Below are 12,892 nucleotides of genomic sequence, written 5' to 3' on the forward strand. Positions count from 1 at the left end.
CGTTATCCACCAGGCCTCAATCTCCGCTAATTTCTAATTTCAATTTGCCGCCGCTCATACCTCACCTGTCTTTCGACATCTTTGCCTCTGTACTTCTGCCTCGACTGACATCTCTGCCCAAACTCTTTGCCTTTACAAATGTCTGCTTGTGTCTGTGTATGTGCGGATGGAGATGTGAGTGTGTGTCCTTTTTTCCCCCTAAGGTAAGTCTTTCTGCTCCTGGGATTGGAATGACTCCTTACCCTCTCCCTTAAAACCCACATCCTCTCATCTTTCCCTCTCCTTCCCTCTTTCCTGACGAAGCAACCGTTGGTTGCGAAAGCTTGAATTTTGTGTGTATGTTTGTGTGTCTATCGACCTGCCAGCACTTTCGTTTGGTAAGTCACATCACCATTATTTGTTAAATCATCATTGCTGTACAGAATTTCGTATAGTACATTTAGGGTAATCCTTTTCCTGCAAGGAAATAGGAATGATGTCTTGCAATCCTACCAGCCTTCTGGAAGGATGTTTAGAAATAAGGCCCTAAATGCTATGTAACTGTTTAAGATAACATTTTTACTGTCTGTAAGATTAAACATTTGAGATGTTATTAACATAAAAATGATATAAATAATAAACGTTCATAATAAAGTTTACTCACCCATGCAAAACTTAGTCTGTCAGTTCATCCATTGCTGCAGAAGCGTTATTTTCAAAGCACAACACAGACGACTGTGGCACCAGTGTGACACTGTTTGGTTACACTCTGTCAACAATGGACTTAAAACTTGCGTTTCATTGTTTGAAAAATGTTCCACAACTCCAACAATGTTATTTATTTTAATTATTGTACTTCTATGCATACACTCCTTTTGGAAGGATCATAGGGTCATCTGGGTTAATAAATGATAAACATTCCACCCCCTCCCTTCTTGTACCAGTACTGCGTTTAAGAGAAAATGAAAGTTTTTTATGATGGCATGTTGGTGGTCTCAGATTTGTTTGTTTTCTCTGGCTTCTTTATCCAGACCACAAAGAGCTGGCTTTCTGGGGTGTCATATGATCTGTTTTCTGTCCCGAACTCACACTTGTCAGCTCTCAAACTGTGCTACTCTTAGAACTGATGGTACCTTTGAGCTTACTGAAAGTATTGGTCATACAGCTGTAAAATTTAAAAATTTTGAGAGTTGACAAACGTAAATATCAACTAAATCAGAATCACGAGGGATCTCAACAACAAGCAATGGCCCAAAATATTACCAGTGATAAAACCATCTGTCTTGCTTAAATAATTGTCAATGTAGAGTCCATAAGAAAATTGGCAGGGAAACTGGAAAAGTCTTTACAGTACAGGTTAAAAAGTCTGCGGGAAATGGGACGTAGTAATAGTGATCTATGTGCAGCTTTAAAAAGTGAACCTCGTGTACATGGGACTGTTCAAACACTGGAAGGAATGATGTATAAAAGTAGTCTAGCAGTAAGCCATCGAGGCATTAGTAAAACAATACATCAAATGGTATTATGATCTCCTTAGCCAAATGATGCAGCCGTTTGCCTCAGAATGCATCAAATAAGGTGGTACAGTTGTACATGCTGAAGTGTGAACCATGGATATTGCTGAGGTGGGCTCGCTTGCGTGTCTCAGTGATACAAAAAATAGCTGTACCACAGGTGTAATCTCAACAAAAAGGATATGCACTATGTGATCAAAGTATCTGGACACCTGGCTGAAAATTACTTAAAAGTTCATGGCACCAACCGTTACTAATCCTGGAATTCAACATGTTATTGGCCCATTGAAGACAGCTTCCACTCGAAGGCATACGTTCAGTCAGGTGCAGGAAGGTTTCTTGGGGAATGGCAGCCAATCTTCACGGAGTACTGCACTGAGGAGAGGTATCAATGTCGGTCGGTGAGGCCTGGCCTACAGTCAGTATTTCAAAACATTGAAAAGGTGTTCTATAAGATTCAGGTCTGGACTCGCTGCAGGCCGTCCATTACAGGGATGTTATTGTCATGTAACCAGTCCGCTATAGGCCGTGCATTATGAACAGGTGCTCGATCACGTTGAAAGATGCAGTCGCCATCCCCAAATTGCTCTTCAATAGTGGGAAGCAACAAAGTGGTTAAAACATCAATGCAGGCCTGTGCTGTGATAGTGCCAAGCGAAAGAACAAAGTGTGGAAGCCCCCTACATAAAAAAAAAGGACCACACCATAACAACACGTCCTCCGAATTTTACTGTTGGTACTACACATGCTGGCAGATGACGTTCAGCAGGCATTCGCCATACCCATACCCTGCCATCGAATTGTCACATTGTGTACCATGATTCGCCACTCCACACAATGTTTTTCCACTGTTCAATCGTCCAATGTTTACACTCCTTACACCAAGTGAGGCATTGTTTGGCATTTACCATCATGATGTGTGGTTTATGAGCAACTGTTCGACCATGAAAATCCAAGTTTTTCACCTCCTGCTTAACTGTCATAGTACTTGCAGTGGATCCTGATGCAGTTTGGAATTCCTGTGTTATGGTCTGGGCAGATGTCTGCCTGTTGTTACGCATTATGACCCTCTTCAACTGTCAGTGGTCTCTGTCAGTCCACAGTCGAAGTTGGCCTGTATGATTTTGTGCTGTATGTGTCCCTTCACATTTCACTTCACTATTGCATTGGAAACAGTGGACCTAGGGATGTTTAGGAGTGTGGAAATCTTGCATACAGATGTATGACACAAGTGACACCCAATCACCTGACCTTGTTCGAAGTCTGCCAGTTCTGCTGAATGCCCCATTCTGCTCTCCCACAATGTCTATTCACTACTGAGGTCGCTGATGTGGAGAATGTGGCATTAGGTGGGGGCACAATGCACCTAATGTGAAAAACATATGTTTTTGGGGGTGTCGGGATACTTTTGATCACAAAATATATATGGAGAAGTCAAATAAATCTGTGGTTCCTGAGGAGGGGCAGCAGCATTTCCTGTGTATTCAGGGAAAATATTATTATGATGACTGATCTGGCATGTAATATTAGCCAAAATGGTTTTAAGAGAGTCCCCCTTTGGATCTGTGGCATCAGGAGGATAATGTCACGAGGAAGACAGAACTGAGATTCTGTGGGTCAAAGTGTGGAATGTTAGATTGCTTTAATTGGGTAGGTGGGTTAAAGAATTGAACAAGGGAAATGGAGAGGTTGATATTAGATGTAGTGAGAATTAGATATGTACAGTGGCAGGTAGAAAGGACTTCTGATCAGGTGAGTACAGATTTAAAAAAGCAAAATTAAATAGAATCAATGCAGAAATAGATCTAATAATGGGTAAGAAAAGAGGAATGTGGGTAAGCTATTACGAGCAGTGCAGTGAACACATTATTTTGAGAAGGATGTACACCCACCATCGTAGTACAAGTTTACATGCCAACTGGCTTCATGGATGGTGAAGATATTGAAACCATTTATGTTGAGATAAAAAGAAATTATTCAGATAACTAAGAGATGAAAATTTAATCTTGATAGGCGACTCAAATTCAGTGGTAAGAAAAGAAATAGAAAGAAAAACTGCAGGAGAACTTGGACTGGGTGAAAGAAATGAGAGGAAGCTACCTACTAGAATTTTACACAGAAAGAAGTTTAATCGTTGCTATCATGAAAGAATGTTGTACGTATGGAAGAAACTCGGACACTGGAAGAGGGTTTAGGTTGGTGCATACGTTTGTAGTGTTTTTCTGTAAGTTTAGTAAACGCAACAGATACACACAACAGATTTGAGTAATCAATAATATATTCTCTTTCTCTATTTGCAACAGTCTGTCAAAGTTGAGGTACCTTTTCAATTCCATGACTGTAGAGATCATGTGGTTTTGAGGTGAAGAATTCGCCGTGCTGTGTTGGGAGCGCATTTTCATCCGGAAGGGAAGTCCCTTGAAGATTGTTTGATAGTGTGTGGTAAAGGTGAAAATCTGAAAGTGCAAGGACAGGTGAATAAGGTGGATGTGAAATGACTTCCCAACTCATGTATGGTGTTTTTTGTCTGTGTAACAAAATGCAAATGGGCGTTATTGTGGAGTAGCATCACTTTATGCAGCTTTCCTGGTTTTTGTTCTTGAATTGTGAATGCAAGATGTCTTTGTTATTGACAGTAAATGTCATCAGTGATGGTTATACACCACAGAGAAGCAATTCATAGTACACCACCATTGCTGGTCCATCAGATGCATAACATTATCTTCTGTATATGTTACTGCTTTGTTTGGGCTCAGTCATTCCCATATTTTCATTATGTTGACTTAAAGACACCATTTCTCATCCCCATTAATGAGATGACATAGGAATGGTCGGTGCTGTTTATGAGCCAGCTGATAATTAGCAAGCAGAGCTGCACATATGACCGTCCTTTGAGTTTTGTGATTTGAAGCATGTGGTACCCTAACACCCGAGTTTTGAAACTTCCCCATTGCATGCAGAAGTCACACGATCGTGGAATGACTGCAGTTCATCACATTTGCCAGTTCTGGAGTCCACTGAAGTGGATCATCACGGATCATTGGATATAAACGGTCTTCATCAGATCCCAAAGGTCTTCCAGAATGTGGAGTCTCAATGTCAAAACAATTGTTAAAAATAAGAAAACCCTTTTCTTGCCATTCTCTGACCAGTGATATTATCCGCATACACAGTGCACATGTTTCTGGTTGCCTCTGCTGCCATCACCCATCTGTTGAACTCAAGAAGATTGATATATCGGAAATATTCAGATTTCTCCACTTCATACTCCAATTTCTACTGCCCACAGTGCCACTCAGTATCTCCAAATGATAAAATGACTATATATAAACTCAAATAACAACAGTTATGTACAAATAAAAAATGACAGCTGATAAATAAGCCCATAGCAACTGGAATACCAACTTGCAAAACAGAAGTGCTACAAACTTGTGCATCAACCTAATATAATGGTAAGATAGAGATTTTGATACCAGATTTTAAACAGCAAAACTTTTTGAGGTGCAGAAGTGGGCTCTGATCCCAAATTATTGGTTATGAACTGCAGAAGGAAACTGAAGAAAATGCATAAAGGTTGAAAATTAGAGATGGGACCTGAATAAACTGAAAGAACCAAAGGTTGTTCAAAGTTTGAGGAAGCATTAGACAACATTGGACTGAAAGTAGGGAAATGGATAGCTTTGACAGATGAAACAGTGAAGGCAGCAGAGACTGAAGAGGCAAGTAGACAAGACCCAGTAGAAATTCTTGGATAACATATGGAGCATTAAGTTAATTTGACAAAATGGGAAAAACACAAAATATGCAGCAAATTAAATGGGCAACATATGTTTAAGGTAATGGTGAGATAGGGTAAAAGGATTAAGCAGGTATTATGGTTAGAGGATAGAAGCAAGACAGTAAAGTCATGCATGAGGATAAAGATAGATGTTGCCTGTAAGCAAATGAGAGAGACTTTATGAGAAAAGAGAAGTAGCTGTATGAATGTTAAGCACCCATGACAGCACAAAACATAGAAGGGAAGGCTGAAAGGTGGAAGGACTATATAGAAAGTGTACACCAGGGAAATTAACTTGATGACAATGTAATATAAAGGGAAGAGGAAGTAAATGGAGACGAGATGGCTGATGTGACAGTGAGGAGCAAATTATTCCATCAGTCTTCAAGATATGAGACTGGCAAAATACTCTCAGGATAAGGAAAAAAGTGATGATTCCAGTTCCAAAGAGTGACAGTGCTGGCAGGTATGAATATTATTGAATTATCAGTTTAATAAATCATGGTTGCAAAATATATTTTCAACTTTTACAGGAACCAGACTGCAGTTAAAGGACAAGAAAGGGAAGCAGGTAACTGAGAAGAGAATTAGACAGTTTAGTAGCTTCTTCATGAACAAAGGAAATATTTGTAAAGGGATTTATGGTTCATGGAGAAGAAGAAAAACATTCAGGTTTACTGATGACTTTGAAATTCTGTCAGATGGCAAAGGACTCAAAACAGTAGTTGAACAGAAAGGGTAGTGCCTAAAAAAGAGATTATTAAATGAACATTAGTATAACAAAGGACAAAATGTTGTGTTATTTCACTGATGGTGAAGGAATTAGGTTAGAAAATGAAGACACTGAAGGTAGTAAATGAGTTTTGCTGTTTTTACAGCAAAGTAATTACAAAGCAGAGAGAGTACACAGAGCAGACTGGCAATAAAATCAATTTTGAAAAAGAGATATTTCAGTGTTTTCTGACGGGATTTGTATGGAGTAGCCAAAAGCTCACTGGACAAAAAATTATCCACTTCACTGAGCACATACAGATGAATCAGCCTTTATAGGTGGGGTGGAGACCTTAGAGCATTGCCTTTATGTGAGCATAAGGTAGAAGCAGTCGGTGAGACATTTACGTTTCAAGCTGATATTGTACAAGTGGCATTCCATAAGTAATACATTTTTTTATGATATAAGGTTAAGTTTTTTTAAGGATTCCAATATGCCATATTATTCCTCACACGTTTTGCTTCAAAACCTTCCCTTTTAACACAGTATCTGTTCAAGGTGATGGTCCTACGCCACCTTACTAGAAGTGCATGTAAGCTTGCATACTACCTTTCTACCATTAGATGTCGAAACCAATGTCTTGCTGCATTAATAATCTCCACATTGTCCACATACTGCTTCCCATGGAGTGCATCTTTCATTGGGCCAAACAGATGTAGTAAGTCTTTATGGTTGAGGAAACCAGTGGGCACAGACCTGGGAATACCCCAACTGCTGGAAGAGTGTGTCAGCACTTCAAACAGAATAGTCCAGTTGTGCAATGAGGTGTTTGATTGTGATCGACGTCTGCACATCCCAACATTGTAGTAGTCCTGTCTGTGTACAGCCAGCCAGCCAGCCCACTGCCCACTGGAGATTGGACAGGTTTGCGTGACCAAGGCTCGAATAAAATCAGTTGGTTCAGAGGGATGTAGGATGCAGTAGTTATGGCAGAAATGAAGAGACTTCCACTGGATTGACTAGCTGTGGTATTCAGTGTGAAGACTGGTGTGCTGCAAGTCTCCAAAACAACAACAACAACACCACACACACACACACACACACACACACACACACACACACACACACACACAAAATCTTGCCACTGTATTAAATGCATCTTTATTTTTCTTTATGTTTTTGTGAGAACTACATTTAATCTCCATTCCTGCAACCTATATCTTGCTTATTCCTCCTTTTTTAATTGTCATGCGACACTGTAGCCCATTTAATGAAATATCTTCCCTACATCTTTCTTTATGATGTCCCCCTATAATTTCAATAATACGCAGTTATAGCTATTGTTGTAATTTATAATCTAAATGTAGTTCCTAGATGACTGAATATCACCAACATAGAAATATTTAAATAGTTGCATTCTATAACGATGATTCCAGTACTGCATCACTATTAAATTATCTTGTATCTTCACAATCTGCACAGTTCTTTATCCCATTGTACATTCTTTCAGTCTCTACATTAAGCTCTGACTTATATGCATACAGTGAATGCTTTGTCTCTTTCTTGGATATGAGAATATGTTCATTTTGCTGTTCATAGTGGTTCAATTGCATTCCTGTTTTCTTATTCATTATTAGATCTACTCCTGCATTACCCCTATTTGATGTTGTGTTTATTACCTTGTACTCAGCTAAACCGCTCATATCAAATCTGCATTGAATCTAACTTCAGTATATCAGTTTCTCTTTTTAAATCATCTAACGTATCCACTGGATTAAGTGATCCCATGCTGCAGTCCCAAGAAACCCAAATTTGTTTATCTTCATGATATATTTGTGAATAGTCCCCATGTGGAGGTCTGAATGGGGGAAATATTTTATCCAAGAGGATGCTGTCATCATCAAACCATACAATAGAGTTGCATGTCCTTGAGAAATATAACAATAATAGTTTCCCCTTTGCTTTCAGTCATTTGCTGTACCAACACGACAGTGCCATGGTTGATGTTAAAAGGCCGGTTCTCCCATTCAGACTGTTGCCCCAGCTGTTACTGAAAATACTACTGGCTTCCTCTAGGAGCCATATGGTGGTGTCAAGTGGGACGCATAGAGGTAGGCGTTGGGTGGCTAGTGGCTCAGAGGGAGGCAGTCAGTTTACCAGCTAGGAATGCGAGAGTGGGTGTTTCAGGTGGATGTGCTAGGCACGTGATGAACAGTTGTACATGAGTTGAGAGGGAAGAGGGGCAACAAGAGGGAGGAAGTGGAAAATATTGGGTAGGGGCTGCGGCGACAGTGGGCTACCAGATGTAGAGGTAGAGGCCAGGAAGATTACGGCAGTGGAGGATGTGTTGCAAGGGTAGCTGTGCAGTGTTTGCAACGGAGTTGGTACAAGACATGGCTGCTTTCATGGGTTGCCTGGCCTCTGATTGGTTAGGATAAGCATGTGACCAGAAGTGCTCGATGAGTGGATTGGGCAGGCCTGGCACCTTAGTCTTACATAGGGATATGAGCCCTGTGGGGATGGGTTGGGAGTGTGAGTGGCATAGATATGGAATAGGATGTTGTATGGGTTGGGTGGGAAACTGAACACCACATTAGGAAGGGTGGGAAGCAGTTTTGGTAAGATGTACCACATTTCAGGGCATGATGGGAGATTATCAAAGCTCTGAAAAAGGATGTGGCAACCTCTGTCTAGTTCCGGTTCATTGATGATATCTTCATGATCCGGACTGAGGGCCAAGATACCCTATCCTGATACCTTGTCGACCTTAGTATCCTCTCTCAAATTCACTTCACCTGGTTGTCCTAAACACAATGGTGCTGCCTTCCTGGATGTTGACCTCCACCTCTTGATGGCTCCATCCACAGTTTTGTCCACATTAAACCCAGTAATCACCAACAGTATCTGCATTTCAATAGCTGCCATCCCCTCCACACTAAAACATCTCTCCCATACAGTCTGTGGATGATATATCTTCAGTGATGAGATCTCCCTTGCCCAGTATACTAGAGGTCTCATGAAGGCCTTCACAAACACACTCTGCCCCTAACCTTGTGCACAAAAAGATTTCCTGTGCTATATCCTAATACACCTCCAATCCTCCCACCACCCTCAACAATAAGCTAGAAAGGAGTGCTGCCCATAGTCATCCAGTGTCACCCTGGACTGGATCAACTGAACTATGTCCTTTGCCAGGGCCTTTTCTCTCATCATGCCCTGAAATGAGGAACATATCACTCAAGATCCTTCCTACCCCTCTTAAAGTGGTGTTCCATTGCCCACTCAACCTAAACAACTTCCTCATCCATCCCTATGCCACTCCCACTCCCCAGCCACTTGCCACAGGGATCATATCCCAGTGGAAGACCAAGGTGCAAGACCTGCCCCATTCTCTTGTCCTGTCACTGGCTTATCCTGTCTCATCCCATCAGAGCCCAGGCTACTGGTAAAAGGAGCCATGTCAGATACCAGCTCTGCTGCAAATACTGCATAGCTTTTTATGTCAATCTGAATACCAACCAGCTGTCCACCAGGATGAATGGTCAAACAGTTGCCACGGACAATATGGGCCATCTGGATTCTTTCCTCCACCATCAGTTACACTGAACTATGCAGATGGGAGTTACCCTTCGCAACACATTCTTCTCTGCCGTAATTGTCCTGGCCTCAATCTCTGGTAACCCACTGTCCCCACACCCTCCACCAAACAGTTTTTCCTACCACCTTCCTTCGTCTTGTCACCTTCTCCCAAATCATGTCTCTATTGGCTCTGTCAACTGTGTATCACATGCCAGGGTTATACAGCTAGAGATGGGCAAACTCATTCATCCTTGGGAATTAGTTCACTGGTGCGCGCTCTTTTTTTGGGAACCATTCATTTTTACTCATTCACTGTTCATTTGTGTATGGTATATGGTGCTTATGAAAAACTGAAAATTAATAGCATAGGTGACTGAAGGATGGAAGGTGCCAAGAGGGGGCACTTGCCTCCCCCCTGGAGTACAGAGTATTTATTCAGTACAGGATTCTCACAGACTTGTAGAAGTAATTTCCGCGATTCTGCATAATCTATCATTTAGCCAACTGTAGCGTTATGTGGCTGATAGCAGTGAAATAATATAAGGTAGCATACGAAAAACCAGCCCCGAGTGCAGACAGCTTGCCAGTTACGCAAGATTTGTTGACCACTGCAAGCAGAATAGCGAAACATGTAATAATTAGGCAGTAAAGAAATAGCAAATAAGCTAATGCAAGTAACTTCAAAACAATAGATAATGATTGATGTGCGACAGTGAGCAGTCTAGTACTAGGATCGATTTTTCGTGTGCCACCCTGTGCCCCTGAATTAATGTTGTAGAAGTTATTATATTCTCTTTATGAAATATGAGACCAGACACTCGATTATGACCGAGCGAGGTGGTGCAGTGGTTAGCACACTGGACTTGCATTCGGGAGGACGACGGTTCAATCCCGTCTCCAGCCATCGTGATTTAGGTTTTCCGTGATTTCCCTAAATCGCTTCAGGCAAATGCCGGGATGGTTCCTTTGAAAGGGCACGGCCGATTTCCTTCCCAATCCTTCCCTAACCCGAGCATGAGCTCCGTCTCTAATGACCTCGTTGTCGACGGGACGTTAAACACTAACCACCACCACCACTCGATTATGGAGTGCAGGCTTCATTCGTTTTTTAAGCCTGTCTGCTTTCCATAACAATGAACATGCTGTTTTACATTGGGTCAAAAAAAGACTGAAAATGGCCACTCGTGTATGCCATACCGAATTCCTTTGCATGTGTAATAACAGAAAAGGTTGCCTTTTTGTAAGTATGTCTTGTGCTGTTTACCGAAATAATGAAGTAAGCTGATATGCTCTATTGTTACCTGAAAAGATGTATGTTTTACATACAATGAATGTTTACGTGATTTATGTAAATATAAAATACATTTTAATTACCAGTCGTGGATGCTGAATAAAATACAAAAAGAACCAGAAGTTCAGAGTTCAAGAAAGGTTTGAAGCAGATCTAGAACGGGCGTGCGCAGCAAACGAAACGAACAACTACTCTGATACTGAACTAACTAGGAGCAGTTGGCAGTGGAACTGCAAAAAGTAGCCATGTGAAGGAGGACGAGTCTGGCCGAGGGAGACCGAGACAGAGACGGGAATGGGACCAAGGCTAGAATGAGACCGCCTGATGTGCTGCTGTGGGAACAAGACCGATCATTCCCCGTTCCTAGGAACTACAAGTAGAAAGCTGCAACCAAAGTGAATTATGAAAGACCGTTCCTTAGAATTTGTTCCTCGCTCCTTCCGTTCATCTTGGTGAACCGTTGTTTGGACCTGTTAGTTCGTGAACGACCCATCTCTACTACACACCTACCACCTTTCCCTCCTGCAGACTGGCTGCCCCCCTCCTAGGTGCTAACCACCAACCCCCAACCCCTTTCCCTGCCTCCTGCCTCTCTCTCCTTCTAACCATCCTACCTGACACAACCGCCACCCCAACATAGTCCACCTGCTGAAATGCAGCACTGGCATTGTTCATCAAGCTGGAGCATGTAGGGACGTAGGTGCATGTGTTTTCTGTGTGTAGTTGTACTGTAGCTAAAATAAATACTCTGAAAGGTAGCAAGTTTTCTTTCTTCTTTTTTTTGTTTGCACCTGTGCTTGTTGCCTGCCGAAGCGTCAGTGCTTACGCTTTACAGCGAGTATCCTTTACTTCTATTTACATTATACCAGAACCTTTCTACGAAATCACAGTCCACACGTACTTCTCTGATAAGGTTGCACTTATGGCACAGCACAAGCTACCTTATCGTGGTAAGGTCTGTGGTTCATTGCTGGACTTAGATTTGCAAGAAAAAATATAGAAATCTGTATTAGATGTTTGGTAAAATGAATTACCTATCAGCAGTCATAAAGCAGACGGAATGACAGATCAACAGGAAGATAAGAGTACAAGGCTTGTCCGGAACATAATGTCACTAATTCCATAAAAAATAATTTATTGATCAGAGTGGTATAATGCACAAGAATTATTCAATATAGGACCGTCTTGTGTCATATGTATTTGCCAGTGAGATTTCAGAGTCTTGTAGGCACTTAGGTAGGTGTGGGTTGTAATGTCCTTTATAGACCCTTTCAAGTTGTTATTTATTGCAATTTGGTATCCGTTCAAGAGTGTATTGAACCAGGAAAACAGTTAAAAAAATTGTAGGAGTAGGGGTGTGGCTGCATTGCCAAGTTGTTTTTGACCAGATGGAGTGACTGGGTGCATTGTCATGGTGGAGCTTCCAGGAACTGGCTATTGCTGATCTGATGCTCATGATTACCCCCCCCCCCCCCCCCAAAAAAAAAAACAAAAAAAAAAACACCACCTTTTCAGCACTTTCACATAAAAGGCAGCATTGACAGTCTGTCCAGCAGCTACAAACTCATGAAGGACAATATCACTTCTAGCATTAAAAAAGACAATCACATTGCCTTCACTTTATACCTGCTAAGGCATGCCTTCTTGGGGCATGTTGACTGTGAAGTGTGTCACTTAGAACTCTTGTCTTTTTGACTCCGGGACATATTTGAAAACCCAACTATTGCCCCATTATGACGTCGTCCAGACAAGCAGCATCACTTTTAACAATTCTAGAAGTTCACAAATGAGCACTCTGTTGGCTTTGTGGTTGTTCCTCAAAATATTTGGAACCAGAGTTTGCACACACTTCAATTTACAATTGTTTGGTTACAGTCTCATGGGACAATGGTTTTGGGTACATACAGAGAGTGAGCTATCAGATAAGTGCTGAGTTGGCATGTCTACACCTTTCAATGCTGATTGTTGATGTCAATCCAGCTTTCCAAAAATGCCTTGTGCCACTGGAACATCTGCTGCAATGATAGATATTCATCCCA

At 41.5% G+C, this 12,892-nt stretch overlaps 1 protein-coding gene and 1 non-coding gene across 2 annotated transcripts in view; both read left to right on the forward strand.

The window, feature by feature from the left end:
- The window catches only part of LOC126482266 (probable ATP-dependent RNA helicase pitchoune), a 55,953-nt gene that overhangs the window by 26,237 nt on the left and 16,824 nt on the right, over positions 1 to 12,892 (forward strand). The gene's annotated exons all lie outside the window — the stretch shown is intronic.
- Positions 10,394 to 10,466, forward strand: Trnaa-ugc (transfer RNA alanine (anticodon UGC)). Its single transcript has one exon. It is a non-coding gene; the product is annotated as a tRNA-Ala (tRNA).

Source organism: Schistocerca serialis, chromosome 1 (assembly GCF_023864345.2).
Source record: "Schistocerca serialis cubense isolate TAMUIC-IGC-003099 chromosome 1, iqSchSeri2.2, whole genome shotgun sequence".
NCBI lineage: Eukaryota > Metazoa > Arthropoda > Insecta > Orthoptera > Acrididae > Schistocerca > Schistocerca serialis.